General features: G+C 28.8%; 1 pseudogene; it reads right to left on the bottom strand.

The window, feature by feature from the left end:
* The window catches only part of LOC113376190, an 87,677-nt pseudogene that overhangs the window by 54,003 nt on the left and 9,997 nt on the right, over window positions 1-23,677 (bottom strand).

Here is a 23,677-nt window from a genome sequence, read left to right as displayed (position 1 = left end):
AAATCAAAAATCAACGAACATCGCACGGAGCGCGCCAAAACAGTGCGTCAGGTAGACAGATGTTTACAGTTAGCGCATGAATCGAAAAGACGTTTTAACTACAGATTTTTGTAAGAGAACAATGGTAAATTTTAAAAAATTTGCTAAATAATTCAATCAATAAAAAATCTGTGTACCGCGTTTAAAATTTATCACTACCGTATTTTGCGTGTTGAGCGTCGAGATAAAAATGATGCCGTGTGTCTCATTTCACGTGACGCTTTACGTAATACGAATATCGATACTGCGAGCAAACGCGTACCGTAGCGCAGTCGCGGATTCGACGTAGAGCCGACTCGTAGCGACAGGGGCGCGCCGAGACCATCGCCACAACAAACTATCGCGCCGCGCCACGGTGGAGACGCCGCGTAGTGGAAGAGACACCACGGTACCGCGGAGACCCCACGATGTAATAAAGGTGTTACAATGCAATAAAGACCCCAAAAAGCAATGGAGACCCCACAATGAAACGGATACCCACAATTGAAACCAAATTTCAAATTAAGATGTGACCGTTAACGGACGATGAACAAAAACTTTATAGAAAGGCATAAGAATAATAGAAGTGCAAAATTTACCACAATTCTTAGTGTAAAAAAATTGCTAAATGTGAAGTTTTAAATTTATTTTTACAAAATTTTAGTTATTTTTCAAACTGAAAATAAACAAGAAAATTTTACAATATGTTAAATAAAAACGAAAAAAAATCAAAATATAGCTATTTAAATTATTTTTTAAACTGTTTATTTCGAATAAAAGGTTTCTAGTAAAAGTCATTAAATCATACAAAACCTAACTTACAAAAACTACAGACTGTACAAAATAAAGCCTTACGACTAGTACTCAACAAATCAAGAGACCCACTGACCAGCACTATTACTCTACGAAATATACACATGAACTGACTGACGTACCGACAGTACTCCACCAAATTAAAAAGCTCACTGAAAACCTTTACCTTAAATGTAAAGATCACTCAAATAACAACATCCAAGCCTTTGGCCAATATACTCGTGAAATAGTTTGGTATGGCAAACATGCCATGACAAACAACATACTGATCAACCTATAGATGTAATTAGAACCCCTTTTTATTTCGATAAAAACTGATGTGATTTTTATTAAGAATGATCAACATTGTTCTTTTTTGACGCATAAAAACAATAGACTGTTTTATATTTTTATAATACATATAAATGTACTGATCTAAAATATTTAATGATGAAGTATAATATTGGGTATTATACGTATTAGGTAGATTTATATACCAATCCACCATTATATTGTATACATTATATATATTGAAACATATCTTTTTTAGTTTAAAAATTGAAATTGTCACTAAATCAGAAACCTTTACGAATCTAATCAAGCCATTTTCATATGATGACTCAAAGAGACTTAAAATAATATCTAAATTGCATTAATTATAAAATACAAAAAAACATACAACGGTGTATGGTCCAAAAACGCGGCCTAAATTCCCAATTTTATAATTAAACCACATATTGTAACCTAAATACAGAATGTTCGTCAAGACCACGAAATCTATCATCAAATAAGTTTCATAAAAATCTTTTTTTTTTTCAACGATTAATTACAAAGAAACCACCCAGTGATTGCAACCAAGAACTAATCGCTGCAATATATTTCGAACCAATTACTATCATTCAAACTGTTTTTGAATTTTTAATATCAGTTCTGGATTCTTGGCGAAAACTTGGACACAAAATTTTGCTTATTTTTGCTATTTCTAAAGACACGGCTTAGGTGATCAGCAAAAAAAATTAATCAATGCGAGTCCTTATCGAGTTTCACCAAAATCCTTTTAAATTTTTGAAATCTAGTGCAGCCGTTTTTAAAAAAATATGGACGAAAGTTCTAATTTTTTCTCACATATACACGCACCAATTTCAGTCTCAAACAATTCAGATTGACTTGAAATGTCGACAAAACATAAAATTATACAGTTGGATTCTTTAGCAAACACACAATCATTTCTCTCGGAAAAATAGTTAATAATTTATTAAAAAAGTTAACAATTTACTTTATCAAATATTATATTGAACGAATGGACAAATGGCATATGCATATAAATTGTGAAAAATCTGTCAGTAAGTTAGTTACTAGGGTTTTCATGCCAATTTCCCGATACAGTGTCTTTAAAATAAGTATCATGCTAAATAAATTGAAAATGAACACAAAAATTTGTTTCTGTCTATGTTTTATACTCAATTTACATTTTCAGTTCATGGTCTCAGTTATACCCTATGCTTCATTTTATTCCTATGTTCTATACTATTCTCAAAATTCTCAGTTTCTAATTGAAAATGATTGGATAAATAAAACGATTAAATATCGATTTACCAATACTTCAACTTCGAAACTCCGTGTTCGAATAGTATTGAAATCATCCTGTTTATACTTTTCATTCAAAATTTCAAAGTTCACAACGGTCTCCGCCTACACTGGAAGGATTTTCGTAAAGGGCACACCATGTAAATCTAATTTCAGGTGTGAAGCGATTAATTTTTAATTTCGGATTATCTGCCGCATAGATTTTGATACAGGGAACAGTGAAAGTAATTTATTTTTTGGCTTTATTCTTCAGAATAATAAAGATTATGGAGGGTTTCGTCAAATATTGAAACCTTATATAAATTTATGAAATGGATTGTTAAAATATATAAGGTCTGCATCTGTTGTATAAACGACATATTTTATGAATTTGTAGAAATTTTAATAAGTGATGTGACGTCAAGACATGTGATGCCACAAAACGCCTCTTTGAAATGCTTACATGTGGGTGGGGCAAAAAAAAAACCGACCAGCTGAACTTGTACCTTGGCAAAAGTGTAAACAATAAAAATAGTGAATATTAAATTAGGTTAAAAAAACAAATTTTTCAACTTTGCTGATATTTTGTTTGGCGAAATACTAGATCAAGGTTATATACACTGTTATCTTTGTAAAATATGTGCAAATTAAATCCATATTTTGCACTGATTGAATAATGTATCTATTATTTCGTACAATCCCTTTAGATTTGAAATTAGGGTATCCAATCTGTTTATCCCTGGCTGTCCTTTTTTACCCAGCCTATGATGTAAAATACACATTTCTATAATTAGGAATTAACTGGGAATTTTATAGAACAAAGTCCGATAGTTACTTGTTTGATATGCGTTATGTATTGTGAGGTTCATTTAGTTTAACCACGATAATTACTTAAAGTCGAATTGGACCTTTTTGTCCCACCCTATCAAATATATACGTCTCAGTATTACAGATATCGACGAATCCCCGAGAAGTTCTATTGTTCGCTCCAATACAATATTTTCGTAAATATTTGCACAAGCACTCGATTTTTTGCCTCAATCGGTCCGTGTGGAAATTGATATTATAATTGCCTACAAAAAATATATAAAACCTTCATCCAAAAATTGTAACACGTTCATTTTGCATATACAATTATTATGAAATATGAATCCAACTTTGCTGGCATTCAAAAACAATGTGAATAAAATATAGAGTGATGTTTTTATAATGGAAATTAAGCAAATGTTTATTATCGATTTGTGATTGAATTTCAAACTAATTTAAAAATGATTGCATAAAAATTTAAATAGAAGTAACTGAAATAATAACACACCGATTGTTTTATTCTAGTTTTTTTTTAATATTAAAATATTTATATAGATTTTAATATTTTATATAAAAAGATTCCCCTATGAGTTAGAACTTAGAGCTATGGAATTTTTATCTGAAATTCCTGGCTTGGCCAGCAGCATCTGATAGCCTGATATCAAGCAGTAGAGAATCTGTTTTTATTCGGAAATATATGGATAGCAAGTAACAATAGTGGTTCAGAGCATTGATGCACCAATAAATAAATTCATCAGTATTACAGTAGTTGTAATATTAAATCTATGACATAGATAAAGGACAACAGTTTGGATTGCCATAAAACACACGACGTTGAAAAAATCAGATCAATGTGAGTTAAGTTTTGTTAAGTTAATGTTTGATTTCTGATAAAATATTCCATAAACAGTTTGTACCTCAACCATATAAAGTCACTTAAAATATGATTTTTGTATATCCGCCAAAAATGTTTAATGTCTTATAATTCAATGAATGTTATACTATGTATATTGCCCGAATCCGAGTAAATGATAATAAGTTTGTCAACTTATTTCGTATTGTATTCTGCAATGACTTATCGATTTTATTATTCAGAGAAAACGTAAACATTTTGCCTTTGAAGGAATATTGACAATCAAGGTTAACCAACAACACAACTTGAGCATACAATGTTCCAATTATATGAAATGTTAGGGTGATATTTCATTCACGGAGCGCGTCAAGATTTTATCAATAATTTATGAATAACTACATTATATTGATGCGACCAATTACTGAATGATTTTACATTAGCTGCAGAATATAAAAATAATCGATAAAAATGAATTATTTAATATTCCAAGTTCAAGACAAGTTTATATATGTATAAACTACCTATAACTATAAAAATATACATTGTATATACTAGCTGGAACGGCGAACGTTGTATGGCCCTAAAAAATATCTCTAGAAAATTTATAGTATAAAAAATAACTAACTGATTGTAAATGTAAAAGTATATTGCACATAAGTAAAAGAGGCAAATGACACAAATTTATTGGTTAGATTACCCACTGCAACACATGCTTCATATGAAGATTCTTAGGACATTTGAATACTTATTGCAAATGCCAGCCTAATCTGAAAACAATTTAATTTGAATTGAGTTGGCACATTAGATATTCAAGGTTTTTCTTTATTATTACCAAGCTTTTCATTAATTTATTTAGCTTTGACTTACAAGAAAAATCTTAACATTAATTTTTGAATTATGTTGTAGGATGCTTAGCTAATAGAGTGAGAATTCAAAATCTCTGTGGAAAAATTTACAGCTCTGCCATAAATTTGTATTGTACATATTTCCCTCTCAAAAGCAATAATATGCCTCAAATTTTATTTTCGATTTTTCCGAAGACAAATCATGAACTATGTGTGTGCACATATTATAATTACTGAAAACTAGTTAAAATATGATTTGAGATTATAAAAATTATAGTAGACATTATTAGAGTAATTACTTTGAATGAAATAATCCAAGGTAATATTGTACTTTTACAGCGGATACTATATATTAATTTTTTCTGAATTTGTTATACCGTTTAAAAAACTTTAATTTCCAATAAAGTATGGAAATTGAAACTCATCAAATGATTAGATCTTATTTTAAGCAGTTCTACATTTAAAATCGCTCATATTGATGTATGTGCATGTGTAAATATTATTTTTAGGTAAACGGTAAATGTTAGTATAGGATATTAAAAAAATGTAGGCATGAAATACAGGACAACGAATGTCGGGTCATCTAGTATATATATATATATATATATATATATATATATATATATATATATATATATATATGTTAAGATTAATATAAATAGAAGACAATTTTTATTTGCATATGCGACAGGACTTAATGACACGCATAAATAACTTAATGTAAACATTACATACTCGTAAAATCAGCTTGAAATCTTTTCATATATTGTACGACATTTACAACTATTTAATCACTCGTCAGTCATCGAGTAAATAACGAATAAATAAATCATTATTAAATTTATAGCCTTCTCTATAACTTTATCGTGGCTCCCGAGTTTTACGAGTCCCATCAGGATATTAAATGGAACTAATGTACTAACCTCTACGTACACAAATCAAGAGAGCTAATAATAAATTCATATACCGGAACAAGTTCTAACAATATTTAGCACATGGGTTTTGCATAATTTAAATTTTTCCTACTTGCATTGTCAACTCGGTGTTGAGATACAGGTGGAAAGGTACGCACTAGGGCTGTCGAAGTGGAATTAATAGTAAAAAATCACAATTCAAGTTAATTGACTTATAAATGATTCTTGCCCATGTTACTTTATACTTATTCTTATCTATACATTTTCAATTTTAGACCCAAACTGTTCGAAACTCTGCTTCAGATTCTATTTAAAACGCCTATTGTTTTTATTCCACTCTATTGTTTTTCTAGTATTATTTCATTATTCAAAAATTTTATTTATTTTGTTTATTGATTTTATTTTTATTATTATTTGCTTTTGTTTTATATTAAATCATTATACTACGGATATCATTTTAATGTAAACTCTATCCTTTATACTCTTATTTATTTAAATTTATGTTATTGTTCATTATTATTACTAGATGTTAAATTATTTAACAGTTGTGATAAATATTGTATTAAAAAAATAAATATAAAAAAACTAGTGATGCATGGCATCGTGCCATAAGGCAAATTTCTGGAACTTTACGTACCGTAATTAAACATTCAAAGAATGAAAATAATCAATAATTGTTTCAAATACTTTCGAATGAATTATTTATTATGTTTACATACTGTAAATTTAAAAACGCTTATTAAATTGGGCGACAAGTATATTTTACGAAAAACTAATGTATACGTTTATAAAAAAAATTGTTCATTTTTTTTAAATTTTATTTATTTTGAAAATTGTGAAATGTTTCAAAAATTAGATTTTTTCGAAAAATTAGATTTAGTATTGATTATTTTTCAAAGTTTGGAGAATTTTTAAACGTTCGAAATTTTCTGCAATTTAAAAAAAAAAATAGTTTTTTCATTTGAGAATTTGGAAATTTTTTAAAACATTCGATTTTTTTTTTGAAAATTTTGATATATATATATATATATATATATATATATATATATTATGGAAAATTTTGATATATTTTGAAATTTTTGTAAAAAAATCCATTCGTTGATATTTTTTGAAAATTTTCAAAATAAGGATTTTTTTAATGAATTTTGAACTTTTGATTTTTTTTTTCAATTTTGAAAAGTACGAAATTTTTTGTAAAAGCAATTTTCACACTGTCTACACAAGCAAAATATTTTTCGAATCATTCTAATCAGATGATTTGTTTTCTCAAAAACTGCATGTTCATTTTTACACCATTTGCACTCCATACTTCCAGAATGGCTAGACGTGCCTTTCGCAAAAACGTCTCGAGGCTAGTACGAACCGAATGTTTTTTTGATCATTCAAACCGCTCTCTCAGAAACTGAATTGCCATTTTTGTCACCTTTTCCCTGTATCTTCAAAACGGTTGGACCTGCCTTTGCCAAAAACTAATCTCCTTATCAATAGAAATAGAATGTGTTTTGAATTATGCAAATCGGTTGATTCGTGTTTCAAAAATCGTTGACGAAAATTTGTATCCGCACACACACATACATTAATTTTACTAAGGTTTGCCAAAATGTTCAGAAACCGTTGAAGCGTAAAAATATACAAAAAAATTCGTTTTAGATTTTTTGCCATTACTATAACTTACCCTACGGGAAATTGTTAAATATATACAAATGTAATAATTTTTCAAGTACGTGTATTGATTTAATAAATAGTTAATTTAATTTTTCAGAAAGAAAAATTAAAAGCTTTAGTACTTCTAAGATAAAATTACATGAAATGTCAAATTTATTTGTACACTTTCAAAACAGAATGTTTTTATATAAACACTTTTATAAAAGCTGGATACTTTGAGAACAGAGTTCTTTTAAGACTATATGTATATACTTTGTTTAAAAAATATTATAGTACATTGAGAAGTGTTTTTTATGAGATCTAATATATTTTGTTTTAAAATCAATATTGTAAAAAAATATTTAATTTCAAAAATTAGCTTTAAACCCAGTACTCTCCTAATGCTGGCAGCGCTCCTTAAATTCGACAGCCCTTGACAGCCCTAGTACGTAGAGTAAGTCCTCAAGGGAAATCAATTAGATTGTTGTCTTTTGCCATCGTGTTGTGTACCAAACGATACCCGAGGACAATTGTTACTGAATGGAAATAGAGTCATTATGCACGAGCCCCTGAACTGGGCTTTAGAATTAAACAAAATAGACCAAAAGCATTTTCAAATTGATCCATTCAAAACTGGAGGCGAATATTGAAATTATAATTTATTGTATCTGAGTTTTTGTGGGGTGTGATGGTATCGACTTAAAATCGCAAGAAAAATATTTTTTACATATCTACCATTTTAATACATTCTTATTATTTCAGAAAATCTTAGGAAAATTTATGTATACATTTGGATCTGCCACGCTTTTGAAAAAATGTTACAGGTTTATTTGGATCTAAAATATTAAATTCAAATTTTAATTTAATTTTATTAATATAATATTTAAGAATTAAAAAAAAATAGTTTCATCTAATTTGTCCAAGGTATAATAGTTTAAATTTAATTGTAAGTCGCTATCTGTTTTTCGATGGAGTGACATTATTGTACAAGTCAGCTGCAGCCCAAATATTTTTTTCATTTTAACATCCCGAAGAAGTAAGTTTGTTTTCATAAAAAAACTGATTCGCTAATTTTATGTTTTCTCGACGTTTCAAGTCATTCTAAATCGAATGAGACCACATTTGGAAAAAGTATGTGTGTGTGTTTATACGAAAAGATTTTTTGCCGTAAATCGACGTTTTCTCAAAAACAGATTTCAAAAATTTCTCGATGAGGATTATCGTTTGTCAGTTTTGTGCGACAATCTGCCGAGCCGTTTCTTTGTAATTTGCAGAAAAATGTTGAACTTTTTATCCACATTTAAGCTCATACTACCGAATCTACCGAAAAAAACAAAAACTGTTCGAAGATATTATTTTAGGAATGATACTGATTAGGTGAAAATCTACCGAGCCGTTGAAACCTTACCTTACCTTACCTGTTGAAAAAAAATTTAAGCCGATTTTTTATGGAACTTTTTTGGCGATATATATCACGGTCTTATAGAACTTACTGAAATATTACGGCCTTACGACAAGTAGATTAATTTTAAAAATTCAAAGTTGGAGAAAATGAGTAGTTTTTTTGACGTTTGTTAAAATTAAAATTAGACGATTTGAATTATTGATTTTTGAAAATTAGCTTGTAAAAAATACTGCGAGTTAACTTCTTCGTTTGTTTTCAATTGTGTGTGATAAATCCACTCGGAATACTTTTAATCACTCATACATTTTTTTTTTATTTATTAAGTCGATTATTTACACATATCGGGAAGTTCATGTAACTTGCATCAAGGCAAAATATCAATACCAACTATTTCTGATTTTGATTTCAAGATGTGCTATAAAATATTTTTATTATGTTATAATTGAATATGTCAAAAGTTTGATATAGTATTTGCTATAATTAATCACGACATATTATGGCATAAAATATGAAAATATATAGAACGTTCCCAATGGAATAATGGAAAAGCATTAATTCAAATATTTTGCTCAGAGCTATATATTGTTTTTGGTTGGTAGCAATAATTAATTATACAAAGGTATTAAAAACATGGCTTATAATATTTGAGTGGTACATAATCAATTAAAATAAAGGTTTTTTCCATGTAGGGTACAATGTATTCCAATTAAAATTCTTATTTTTTATATAATTGTACAGCGAAACACAATTGCTCTTGTAAATTAAATACAAATCAAGGGAGGCATGCACTTTATATATATATATATATATATATATATATATATATATATATATTTTATATATATATATATATATATACATATATATATATATATAAATATATGTATATATGTACTCTTGCCTTTCTGTAATTTTCCATAATAAATTTATTTTGACGCAAGATTAAAATATAAAATGCTTAATTAGAACATTTTGTTTTGCATGGAATACTTGAGAGACGGTTGACCCCTCGACGATCAAAGATAATATGTTGTGCATCACTGCTATAATTTAATAAACAATTTAATAGTACGTTGGGCATCTAAGAAGTTCTGGTAAATTCTGTTGTCTGATGGATTATACGTGATGAGAAATAGAGAAGTTTAGTTTGGAGTGCAGTAAATTTTGATAAATCAGCATTATAATACTTGAACAAACCTTCTGGAAAGATTTTTTCATTAGGTTTAACTAAGAATTTTTAGTTAGAGATTAAAATTAATAAAATATAAAAGACAATAGTCTGCTGTGAAGCCCAAAATATAATACAAAATGTAGACTTCTAACCATTTTTTAAAATTAAGTCTTCTACGAATGATGATGTATTTCTGAATATTTTACGTAATAAAAGTAATTTTAAAAATATATTTATAGGTGACATACACACACATATAAATATATATATATATATATATATGTTAAAGTAGTTAATTTTGATGTTGAGAAATATGAGTAAGTTCTTCAAGGGCATACATCAAATAAAAGGCAAAGATTTAGAAGTTAATCTTTAATTTTTCCAAACGTTTCGACATAGTATTTTATGTCATCATCAGTGGATCTACAGAATGAATATTGAAAAATTAATATAATCTAGGAAAAAATGACAGAAATTGGAAAAAGAACTATAGATATAAGTAATATAATTATAGCAATAACAATTATACTTAACAGATAGATAAACAAGAGAAATGAAAAGTAAAAAGAAATATATATAAACATACAAAAGCGTAATATATATACATAAATATACACACAAACAAACATGTATATATGATATGCATGTAAAAACACGTACACATATGCATATATACATACGAACAATACGTATATATAAACATATACATACGGACATGTACATATGTATATATACACATATATACATACATACACATACACATATACATATATACATACATACACACATATATATATATACATACATATATACATATACACATACATATATATATATACATATACATACACATACATACATATGCAATACAGACACATACACATATATAGACAATGAAGGTAACTTACATAAATATGGTCTTACATCAGTAGCTAGCGCTAGGAACACAATTTTGCACTATCATATATACATTAACTTGTTTTTTTATATATTAATTTGTTGAACAGAGTATGGCAAAATATTTGTGAAATATATAATATATTTTGCACAGAGAACGTAGTTTATGTGACAGAGCCCGAGGCTGTAGTAACATGTGTTTAAAAATTATTTGAAGAGACCGTTTGAGGGAATAGTTGGCGGGTTTTTTACAATCAGTGTTTCTAAGTATGGGTGAGAGGCTAAGAATCAAAGTTCGGGATCGGACCGCGTAAGGGTAGGTTTACAGGTTCGGAATTACGTAGGTTAAGAGGAAACAAATTTGGAAATATTATTAAGTATCACCTGATAATTTTCACAGAGTAAGGAGGCATCATGGCGTTTATTAATACAAAATTTCGAGGTGCTGATCAGACAAGATTCAGCAAATCTTCTCTGAATAATGTTCCGTTCGTGATAAAGTATACTAGCGTTATAAAAGTCAAAAGAATGTTTAAAATTTTTTATATGTTCTGTTATCATAGTTTGATTTTGTCGTGGGTTTTTAGAGTTATTATCATGTTGTTTTAGTCGTTTTATTAAATTTTGTCCAGTTTCACCTATGTAAATGGAATCACAATCATTGCATTTTAATTTATAAACAATATTTGATGTGCGTTCCAAACTAGTGGGTGATTTGAGGTTGGAAAAAAGGGAGCTAAGGGTTAAGTCTATGTTACAAATTAATCTTAAGTCGACCTTGTGGAACAGTTTTTTCCAAATGGGAAAGAGTTCTTTAATAAACGGGAGACAAACATTACCAATAAAGTTATTGTCTTTGGAGATTTTGGTGGAAGAAGAAGAGGTATTATTGTTATTATTGAGAAATTTGAGTCTATTGTACGTGACAGAGTTTATGAGATTAGAAGGATAAGAGTTATTAATAAGTGTTGTGTGGATTAACGATAAATTAGCAGACCAAAATTGTTTGTCCGAGAGAAGTATGGCGTGGTCAACTAAATTAATTATAGTACCTATTTTCATGCTAGATGGGTGATAGGAATGAAAATTTAAATACCTGCCCGACCAAGTCGGTTTTTGGTACCAATTTGTGATGATACGGTTATCTAAGGTTTTTATAATTTTGACGTCAAGAAAGCTGATGGAATTGTTCTGTTCTTTTTCGAAAGTGAATGAGAGATGTTCATTGAAAGAGTTGAAATTGTGGAGTAAAAGTTCAAAGTTTTTAACTGGCACACAAGTAAAAATGTCATCTACGTACCTGTAATAGAATTGAAGATCTAATTTGCAAGAATTAAACACTTTGGTCTCTAAATATTGTAAAGATAACTCAGCGAGTGCTGGAGATATAGAAGAACCCATAGGTGTGCCAAAAATTTGGTAATAGAAACGGTCGTTGAATTCAAAATATGTGTTGGAAATTATAAATTTTATTGACTCAAGAAACCAGTGTAATGAGATAGTTGTATGACATGAAATTTCGTCCCATCTAGCTGTGATAGCGTCTAAAATTAATTGTAGGGGAACGTTAGTGAAGAGGGATACCACGTCTAGACTCACTAGTAAAGAATTATCAGGAAGTACAATATCACGGAGTTTATTAACCAATTCAAAGGAGTTTTTTACAAAAAAGGGGGACTTAACAGTGACTGAAGAAAGTATGGTGTTGAGAAATTTGGAGAATTTTGAGAGCGGGGAGTTCAAGTCAGCAACGATTGGTCTGAAAGGTACGTTAGGTTTATGTATTTTGGGTAGTCCGTAAAGTTTGGGGTTATACGGATGTAGGTTTTTGAGGCTAGGCACAATTTCTGGAGAAATTTGATTTTTTGAGACTAAAACGCTGATGAATTTATGAAAAGAACGGTTTATACGTTCTGTAGGATCTGAGATAACTGGGGAGTAAGTTTTTGTGTCAGTAACTAGCGCGGAGACTTTTTCTAAATAAGAAGATTTATTTAAAATCACTGTTATGTTCCCTTTGTCGGCTCTAGTGATTAGAATGTCGGGGTTTTCTTTTAAGAAAATTTTACAGGCTTTAATATCTCTAAGAATATCTAAACAGTCGATTTTTTTTGAATTAAAAGATTTAATGAAGGAGAGAAAGTTTTTGCAGAAAATTGAACGGGTATTTGTTTTTATTTCAGGGTCTTTTATGTTGTAGAGGCCTGATTCTAAACTGCTAAGCACTTTAATAAAATTTAGGTTGTGAGAGTTATTCGGGATTGCAAAATTTGGACCTAGAGCAAAGATGTAAAGAAGTCTCTCAGGAATCGTAACGTCCGAAAGATTTTTTAGCCATTTGTTGATGAGTGAGTCGCTTAAGGTTATTTTGGACGAATTAAAAATTAAAGATTAACTTCTAAATCTTTGCCTTTTATTTGATGTATGCCCTTGAAGAACTTACTCATATATATATATATATATATATATATATATATATAAATTATAAAGCACCATGGTGCACTCAAGAAGAAATACAATAAATTATAATTATACACTTGCATTCATGCATTAATTACAATATAATTGTTATTTCTTATTGTGCACTCAATCAATTATCAAGAAACTTCAAAAGATGTTATTTCCAATATTATAATTAACGGCAAGTCCATATCAAAATATCTTGCACCGTCAATTATTTAAACATATTTGAATTGAAAGAGAATCTAATTCACAATTTGTAGGGCGAACAAGGGGCTTATTGTAACAGGGGTAAGTTGTAACAGGGGTAAGTTGTGACAGGGGTAAGTTGTGACAGGGGTAAGTAGTAACATCTTGAACGTTAATAAATCATTTTTTTGACTCTATTGGACATGTATACTGTCCTGCATAATATTATCATAGCTACTCTTCCGCAGGCAAATTTAGTAAAGAGAATTGTGCAGGTGCGTCATTTTTGACAGGTAATACAAAACTCTGTCATTAAATTTCGGTGTGCGTCACTATTATCGATTAATTTTAAATTTTATATATCTTATTTTGTTTCAAATTTTCAATGATCAATTTCTGTGATTGGTAAATTGTTTAAATAGTTATCTTGATTAATGTAAAAAAATCACACCTGGGGTCAGCTGAAACAAAACCTTGGGGCTAGTTGTAACATATAAAAATTGTATACAGATTCAAGTGAAAACGATAGAATGTAATGAAGAATAGTATAGTTATAGAATAATAGAATAGTTTGTAAGATGTGGTACATATAAATTGTGTTACATGCGATACTATATATTTAATTTGTTTTATTTATAGTTTACGTTAATGTATGAGAAAAATTACTTAGAAACATGTGAATTTAAAAATAAAAATTAGTAGAGAATAAATTATCAAAGGTATTATTGTCGTTACTACTTGCCCTGGTAAATGTTACAATTAGCCCCCAAGCACGGGGTAAATTGTAGCACCGCACATTTTCTAGAAAATGATTATTTGTGAGATAATGAACAATAGTTTTGGAATTATTTTTACTTTATTTGGTAGAGAACTAGTTAAAGCAACTATCTAGCTTTCTTTTATAAAAATATAATCAGCATTTGTAAATAAGAAACTGTTATAACAAGCCCCTAGCTCTTTTACTACTATGTATTGTAATGTATTTAATTAACGTACTAACGTCACAACGTAAAAATTATTTAAATATCAAAATATGAGAGCAAAAATGTAAAATCAATACCATTTTGTTTACAAATTATTATTCTTCAGCTCTAATTATAAAATAAGTTTTCACAAGAAAAACAATGAAAAACATTCTGCAAAGTTTCCAAAGTAAACCAGACTCCCCTCTATGGGGACCGACAGATTCAATAATGTTTGCTAATTGAATATTAATGTCAAGAGTCATCACGTGGCTAATGTTAATTTCTGGAAATGTATGTATGCGAAATACAAGGGAATATATGTCGAGTGGTAGTACTAACCTGTGCATTTATAGCTGCCAGGTGTAATTGCTTGGAGCGGAGATCGAATGCCTTGGCGGAAAGTGCTTCCTGGATCTCGTTTACTTTATTGAAAAGCTGCGACTCTAAAGCTCGACTTTGGGTTCGAATTAATGCATCGACGCCGTCCTGAAAAATAAGAGACAAAAATTAATTACTCAAAATGTTTGAATGATTTTAATGAAATCCAGTTATAACATGTTCAAAATTTACTGTTTGCAGATTTGTAGGTCATATACAGTCAACCCTCCGTTAACACGGCATTCTGGGTACACGGTTCCCATACAACACGGGGGTATAAATCCGACATCCTTGCGACTACACGGACTTCCTATTATACAGTTTTTGTTCAACAGCCCATAATTTCCTTGCGCAACCTATGAGTGATTCTAGGAACTTGGTGTCAAGCAATAATGTAAGTTTTGTCAACTATGTCAACTTTTATCTTTTAGACATACGTGATTATATAATAGCTGTCTAAGAACTCGTTTAAACTGACTACTGCGTCGCGTCAATTGTTGAATAAGGTTTCTATGTCGTACATGCCATTTTGTCCGTACAACTCCGACTTCAAGTTGTATTTCTTGGTCTCCATACAGCACGATAAAAATGGTGCCATTCGTACTAACTCTGAGTCTCTCATAGCGCGGTTCCCATACTGCACTATATAAGTTTCCATAGAACGCACTGCGAATTAGTCTGAATTGTTGCCGCGTTAACCGAGAGTTGACTGTATTAGGATGGATTCATCTTTTTGTTAAAAATTCTTATTTATTAACTTCCCGTAGGGAAAGTTATACTAATTGCAAAAAAAAATCTAAAATGAGAATTGTTGCATATCTTCACGTTTCAAAGGTTTCTGAACATTTTGGCATACCTTAAAAAATGGATGTCGTGTGTGTGTGTGTGTGTGTTTGTGCGGATACAAATTTTCGTTGACGATTTCGTAAACACGAATCAACCGATTTGAATTACCAGTGGTGCATGGCACATGATGCCCTAAGGCAAATTGCTGCAATTTTCCGTATCACAAATTACAATTTTTAAAAGCACAGAAATGAAATTGTTTTTTTTATAGAATGTTGAATTTTTTTTAACATTTGTGACAATTTTGAAAACATTTGAAAAATTTAAATATTGATTTTTTTAAATTGCTTTTTTCAAAATGCTGATCTTTTACACTTAGATTTTTTTAAGAACTGAATGTTTTCGATTTTTGTTAATTATTGACAATTCTGAAATTTCTTGAAAGTTTTTGATACCCATTCATGTCGCTTGATCCAAGCAGTCAGAAATATCTGATTTTCGACCTGCTTTTGCAAAAATCAGTTCTTCATTAGTGGAAGTTGAATGATTTTTGTCAAAAACTAATCAGCACACCTCCCTATCAATATGAATCGAATGTTTTTTGTATCATTCAAATCGGTTAATCCGTGCGCTCGAAAACGTGGACAAAAAATTGTATCCATACATACATACATACATGCATACATACATACATACACACACACATTAATTTTTTCTGAGGTATGCGAAAATGTTCAGAAACCTTCAAAACGTGAAGAAATGCAATATTTTTCAATTTCGATTTTTGAACGATTACATTATCTTACTCTAACTTAATAATTCCATAATAATTCCATTACTTCTAAGTCCTTAAAATTCATTTGGTAACAAATGTTCATATTTTTATCAAACCAGCTTTAAAATTATCTTGTTTAACAAAATATGTTCTCATCTTTAATTATAAAAGTAGAGCACGTAAAAACTATCAACTATATAGTAACACCTATGATCACTTTTTCATAGCACTCTATAATTATAAATTAATCTTAACCAATCCTTTAACTAAGTAATGCAAATCCGTTATTACAAAACGATCAACATCTCCAAAGTTATTACGAATTAATCCTGCATAATAATACTGTGGTTTGGATATTAATTTGGCAAGGATAGAATGTATCGGGGATATTTGATTGCAAAACACACTATGTCTTACTTAATCATACTTGAGCCGCTTATCAATCATCTAATATTCAGCTTAACTTGTCAACCAACAAAGATGAGGTCGTGGACCTATTTCAAATTAAGACTTACTCCTACATACCGTTAATATGATAAATAATTTGTTTGCGAATAATAAAGGAGCCTAGATTTATTATTGAGTTAATCAAAATATTTAAGAAATTTATAGGAAATAATTGACCGACTTGTTAATAAGTAATCTAAATACACGTAAAATAAGAGATAATATAGTACATAAGTGCATAGTATCGTGTCTGAAGGCAAATTTGAAAGCTTTTAATAATCTTTATTACTAATATATTTATTAATTTTAAATTTATCAAGATTAATTCATATGATATAGTGCTATGAATATGTAGTATTATTAACTTCTCGTAGGGCAAGTTATAGTAATCGCAAAAAAATCGAAAATAATTTTTTTTATATATCTTTACGTTTCAAAGGTTTCTGAATATTTTGTCATACCTTAGAGAAAATTGATGTATGTATGTGTGTGTGTGTGTCTGCGGATACAAATTTTCGTCGACGATTTCGGGAACACCGATCATCCGATTTGAATAATTCAAAAAACATTCGATTCGTATTGATAAGCAGCTGAGCTATTAGTTTTTGGCGAAGGCAGGTCTAGCCGTTCCTAAGATATGGGGCAAAAAGTGCCCAAAACGATAACTCAGTTTTTAGGAGAACGAAGCGTCCGATTTTATTAATTCAAAAAACATTTTACTTATATTGACGTCATGAACTGGTAAAATTTTTGAGAAGGCAGGTGCAGCGGTTATGAACTCTCAATAAAAGTAATTTCATTAAAAAAGTGTCATTTGGCGGTCAAAAATGTTTATTGGACTTTAATATGTACATCAAATTATCAAATAATTTATTGAGATTTTAATATTGTGTATACATTTTGTGTAATTTTTTTTTTGGGTTCCGTAACAAGATTTTTAATTTTGAAGTTTATTTATATGGTTCAAACAAATGTCATCGACATTTTCGACAGTATGGAATAACCGATTTATAAAATTGAAAAATCATTCGGTTCGTACTCGATCGCGAGACGTTTTTGCAAAAGGCAATTTTGCCGTTTTGAAGGTATGGAGTGCAATGGGTGTAAAAACGGTTATGCAGTTTTTGAAAGAACGGATCATCCGATTTGGTTAATTCGAAAAACATTTTGCTTGATTAGACGGTGTGCAAGAAATGCATCTACAGAAAATTTAGTAATTTTAAATTTTTTTAAAAAATGAATTAAAATTTTCAAAGAAATTCAAAGTTTCAAAAAATTCAAATTTTCGAAATTTTTCATCAATTTCAAATAAAAACTAAATTTTGAAAAATTAGAAAAAATGATTTCTTAAGAAAATTTAAAAAAAAAAGTAGAATATTTTCAAAAATTTCCAAATTCTCAAAATATTTAGAAAAACCTTTTTTTTAATTCCAAAAAAATCAAACTTCTAAAAAGGTTTCAAAATTTTGAAAAAATTTCTAAATTATCAAAAAAATCTAATTTAAAAAAAGGACTTTTGTAAATGTACTCATAAGTTGTTCATGAAATGCACTTATAAGTTTACAGTATGTAATAAATAATCTATTTGAAATTATTCAAAACAATTTTTGATTATTTTCATTCCTCGAATGTCTGATTACGGTACGGGAAGTTCCAGCAATTTGCTTTAAGGCACGATGCCATGCGCCCCACTAGTTTTGCTATATAATTTATCTAAAATGCGCAGAAATAAAAATTAATTTGAACTACATTCCATCATATGAGCACTAGATGATGATACACATCTGGTCGTAAAGCTATTATGTCTAAAAAATACATCAGAAAGTCTAATATATCAAAATGCACATTTCGTATTAAACGTGAGAGGAGCTTAAAGCTTTTAAGAGATTACTCCACGAACAAAAATTCATTTGGTGTGAAATCATCGGGTTAGCGTTCCCCGTGAAGGAATGTCAACGTTACGGTTATGATTTTGCGAGCTTTCTGCTAAATCATCTGTGTTTAGGCTGCTCGTATACGTAAAATAGGATCTGGAGATATTTCACGGTGACATTTTAAAATATTAAATTATATATGTAAATAAAAATATACTACTAAACGTTTCTTCAACAGACGACATTACTCGTTTCGAGTAATTCGCAGGATGAACAGAACAAATTATAAACTGGTGGTGTATGACATTGCGCCTTAAGGAAAATTGCTAGAACTTCCCGTACCAAAAATTATTTTTTTTGAAAAAGATTAATTTTTTTTTTTAAACTTTGAAAAAATTAGATTTTTGAGGAATTTTATATTAAAAAAAAAAATTATTTTTGGATACAAAACTTTTGGATTTTTTTTATTTTGAAATATTCTGGAAATTTTGAACTTTTTCTAATTGTAAGCAATCGCACTGCTTTAGCTGCATAGAAACAAAATTTAGAAGCGCGTATGCGCCGCGTCGCCGACTAACGGACAAACAACGTTACGGAACCTATAGAAATGTAAACAAAATTGATACCTATTATTAAAATCTCCATAAAATATCTGATAATTTGACGTCCATATATCTAATGACTCATTTTTGACCGCCAAATGTATATTTTTTTACACCTTTTTACACAATTTTTTTCACTCGATCTCCGAAACCGCTGGACCTGCCTTTCCAAAAATTTAATCAGTTACTTTATCAAGTAATTTTTTTTTTTTAATTATTGAAATCAGACGCTCCCTTCTTTCAAAAACTGAATTACCATTTTTGACACTTTTCGCCAGTATTTTTTTCCAAGATTTTGACACTTTTTTGGAATTTTTGAAAAAAAAAAAACGATTTTTTTTAATTAATTGAGATTTTGAAAATGTTTAAAGATATTCAACTTTTTTTTGAAAATTTTGATATTTTTGAAAATTTCGAAATATTTACCATTTACCATCTTGATGAAAACGAATCGAATGTTTTTTGAATTATTCTAATCGTTGATCCGAGTTTTGAAAAACATCGACAAAATTGCGGATCCGCACATACACACGTACACACACATACATCCATTTTTTCTTAGGTATGCCAAAATGTTAATAATCTTTTAACACGTAAATTTATGCTAAAATTTTTATATTCGATATTTTTAGATTACTATAAATTATACCTAAAATGCGGTTAAAATGCAGTAAATAAGCAATATTTATATTTAAAAATGCCAAAATAAACTCTTAAAAGTGACAAATTTTGTCTTCTAAAACAACAGTTGTAAATGATATATTGAGTTATATATTTGATTCCAAAAGTTATAGATCTGATTTAGTTTTATATATGAATGAAATACTTTCTATGATGTATCTTTCTTTCGTGGGTATGCTCACATTTTTGAACTTTTGGTTTTGTATTTTTGGTTTTGTATTAAAAATATATTTTTTACAACAGAACAGATTATTTTATTTTAAAAGACTAGATAAAAATAAATAAAAAAATTGATTTCACACTCAAAGATGAAAAACGCTCTGGTTATCCAGCTGAAGTTGATTTAAAAGGAATTGTCTACTTTGACTATATATTTTTTACAACTGTACAGATTATTTTGTTTTAGAAGACTAAATAAAAAAAAATTACACTCAAAAATGACTTATAATTTTTAGAATGTCTTCTGAATCTTTTAACCCTTTGGATAATACGGATAGTATTAGCGGTGAATGATGGATCCACAGACCGCCACATATATAAATGAAAGAAATATTTGTTGTAATTTTTTGCTGTATTAGATTGTATCATTTACTATAAATTTTTGGTTGCAAGATATCATAGATAGAATAATATATAACTGCAAAAAACTGCTTTATAATTTTTTAAGTTATTTGTCATTTTATGAAAATATTTCATTATAGGAAGTACTTGTGATGTAAATTTTGCTGAACTCAATAGTAATTTATAGAAAAGACGTGCAATAAAATAATACAACTAGACATCAGAACAATAATGAAGCAAATTTATATGGAACTCTCGATATAAAATAAACAGTACTAATCAAATCTGGCATCTCTATGATCAAGTACTCCCATCCCAACGCTCAATTACACCCAACAATATTTCTATTATAACATTTCGCTCGAGTTAATAAAACTTTGATGTTATCGATTGCACAAATAATTGCATTTTATTGTGAACTATTTTCTGATAGATGACATTCAACCTGATATTGCATTAATTAGTCATTTCAAGTCGATATCGTAGTCGAAGGTCTCGCAGTTTCTGCGTCTCGTCCTGTAGTTGTCATATCGTTTATATTCAACTCAATTCCAATCAAATGAAGTGGCCTGAGATTGCCGATATTAGAACTAATTCTGAACTTGATAATACCATCAGTGTAGTTTATACCAATTGAGAGAACTTATAGGATTCACTTGAAAATCAAACGCACTAGAGAAGATCTATTAGATATTAATCTAATAAAACTTTAAACATTCTGAACATACTCTGGTTCATTAAATAACTCATGATATATATATTAGGATGGTCCTTAATATAGACATTTTCGAATTTCCTTGCTCCCAAGGGCTCAAATGGTTCCAAATTGATAAAAAACAATTCTCTGAAAGTTTTAGCTCTTAATATTAACTTTTAGATAGTGCACAATTCAATCAAACTTCGTATGGAAATAGCATGGAAATTTTTTTGAAAAGTTAAGTGAAGTTACAAAAAGCATTACTTACTTGAAATTCTTAGATTAATACTTATACATATTAACCACACATAACTTATAAATAATTATTAATTGGAATAAAGCACTAAGTGTCCATGATTACTTTTTTATATTTTTTTTTAGAAATTAAATAAACGAGATGTACCTCATCCGAGGCAAGTTTAATTTCTGTAAAAGTTGTAAATGAGCAAAGCAGAAGTATGGAAAAATAAAGATGTTTTAAAAATCTTTAATTTTTACTTGATGTTATGCCCTCAAAGAAATATATATATATAGGTATATATATAAGTATGTATGTATATTTCGCTATCTATACGATCCACAAACTATTCTCTCACCCAATTGTTCTATATTCGGCCGTTTTAATCCTTTAATTAAATAGTGCGGTTATTCATTTAACTCTCAGATATTTGCTATGTTTCAGACGAATTCGGGCCTTGTAATTCAAATATTTCGTAATAGAAATTCATTAAAATTGTCGAACACAATACAACCGCCACCAACAATAGATTATTGTATAAAATGAGCTCGAAAAGGCGATTATTAACGATAATAATTAATAAGGTTGATATTTTGTTTTACATTTGATATAAACGGTATTAGAGTATCCTTTGTTGGATTTGTTTCTTCATTATTTGGTCTTCGGTTTAAAATTAAGGAGATTGACAATTTTGAACTTAAAAAATATATTACATAACAATAAAAATATATTTCATATTTAGTTTTTCTAAATCTTAAGGACACTGTATCGATAGAGATTTGGCTCGAATGATCATTGAAGTAGCATACGTGATCATAACATTTTCCCAGGATTTGATTATAATAATTGTGAATAAATACAAACTTAGGTTTACTTCAGTAAATTATCACTAAAGATGACATAAGATAAGAAAGCCGGATTTTCCGGGACAGTCCTGGATTTTCACCTTGTGCCCTGTTTTTTTCTACCTTCTGTCTCAATTTTTTTTGTCCCTGATTGTTCCGAAAGTAAAAGATAGAGGATTTATGCTATAAGTTGTTAATAAAAAAAATTACATTCCTTCAAGAATCAGAAAATGATATATTTTTATATCTTAATATATAAACGAAAGATATGTGATTTTCTCTTCATTACTGAATTATTATTATATTGCATAAAAGCTACAAAGAAAATCTAAAAAAAGCTTTTTCAATATGGCGACGCGTCATTTTTAATATTTTTATATGCTGATATAAAACTACATGAATCGAAGAAGAGAATTACCAAATGCTGGAATTCAAAAGTGGTTTGAAATAGCACCTCAACTTTAATAATCATGAATTTCTACTTATAAATTTATGAAAATTACCAAAAAAATGAAAACTTGAGATAGGCACACTAAATGCGATATTTTTTATTAAAAATTGTACAGTATTTTATACAAGAATAAACAAACTATAGATAGAAAAATATAAACAACATTGCACTCATTATCAATAATTCTGATTAAAAAAAGATGCATTTAACATCGACAATTTTTTTTCGTTTCTTAAAATAGTACTTACTATTTTAAATCTTATTTTAGTTGTTTGGCATAAATCTACTCAAATTCAAGGTAATATACACATATAGTATATATACACTTGAAAATACGTATATCACTTTAAAAAAAATACGTAATTTTTATTATGAAATGTAAAAATAAACACGTACTTAATCATTGCTCATTATACGACCAAGAAAATTATCAAGAAATCTCAAACAAGACATTCATATATTAAATAATTTAATACTCATTTCATATGTAAATTTACGTTTTGCATACATTAATTGATATTTTGTTGAGATTGTATATTTTACATGAGCTTTCTGTAATGTATTCAATTAAATGTTAATGAATAAATAAATACTAAAATTGAAAAACGAAATATAAAAAAATAATAGAACATGGCAATGAACTGAAGATAATTTTTGGATATTTTTAATTGTTTTTTCATTTTTATTGATATTTTACACAATACTGAGTGTCCCAGAACTTAACGTCAAGCCGTAACAGTGTGATAGTATTGACCTTGACTGTTCTGAAAAAAGTTAGAAAAAAAATTCTGGTCTTGAACTTACGAGCTTTTAAAG

Source organism: Ctenocephalides felis, unplaced genomic scaffold, assembly GCF_003426905.1.
Source record: "Ctenocephalides felis isolate EL2017-DRISC unplaced genomic scaffold, ASM342690v1 CF-g0.4_SCAFFOLD_01886, whole genome shotgun sequence".
Classification (NCBI taxonomy): Eukaryota; Metazoa; Arthropoda; class Insecta; order Siphonaptera; family Pulicidae; genus Ctenocephalides; species Ctenocephalides felis.
The sequence above is the reverse complement of the archived record's forward strand: the minus strand, read 5'-3'. Positions and strand labels throughout refer to the sequence as shown.